The sequence below is a fragment of the Myotis nattereri genome (genome assembly GCF_964212035.1).
Source record: "Myotis nattereri genome assembly, chromosome: X".
In the NCBI taxonomy this organism is placed as follows: domain Eukaryota; kingdom Metazoa; phylum Chordata; class Mammalia; order Chiroptera; family Vespertilionidae; genus Myotis; species Myotis nattereri.
Window position 1 is genome coordinate 119,545,727 of NC_138078.1, and position 947 is coordinate 119,546,673.

Consider the following 947-nt stretch of genomic DNA (forward strand, 5'->3'; position numbering starts at 1 on the left):
TTAAATAAATAAAAATCTCCTGTCATTCTCCTCCTTGCCTGCTCCTCTGGCTTCCTTGTTGTTTCACAAACACACAGGACCTTTGCACTTATTGTTTTCTCTGCCTAGAACACTGTTCTTCTAGATATACCATGGCTTGCTCCCCATCTTCTTGCAGGTCTCTGCCTTCATGTCACTTTATCAGGGAGGCCTTCTTTGATCACTCACACTTTATAAAATAGCAACACTCTGTCACTGCCTATACTTTTACCCTGCTTTGTTTTTCTTTCATAGCACTTATCAACATTGAGTACATATTTATACTAGTGACCCGGTGCACATATTCATGCACATTGAAAAGAAATTAATTAGAAGGTGGCTGGAGGGGTGTGACTGGGCCAGATGGGCTGGACATGCCCTGGAGCCAACCTCTCATGGTCCCTTCCAGCCAGCCGCACCTGGATGGCACCATGGCTGAAAGGGCTTCTGTGGAATGAGCAGGGTCCCTCCGGCAGGTAGGGTCCCTTGACCTGGCCTGTGGTGATTGGGCCGAAACCAGCTCTCTGACATCCCCTGAGGGGTCCCAGAGTGTGAGAGGGCACTCTGAAAAGTTTATGTCATACAGGGTATGGAATGTAAATGCAAGTGTGCAGTAAACCAGATTTGGGGATGATAGTGCCCCAGCAACAATATAACCCACGGCCGAAGGTGGAATTGCATGGCCCCACGAGGAATTGGACTCCCTCCTCTCTGGTTTCAGGGTGTGTCACCCAAGAACCGCCTCTGCCAAGTCACTGCAGCTCAGCAGCTCCTGTGTTGAGTGTCTGTCCCCTGGTGGTCAGTGTGCATCATAGTGACCAGTCAGAAGGTTGGACACTTAGCATATTAGCTTTTTATATATATAGACTAGAGGCCCGGTGCATGAATTCATGCATGGATGGGGTCCGGCTGTCCCACCCCAATCAGGG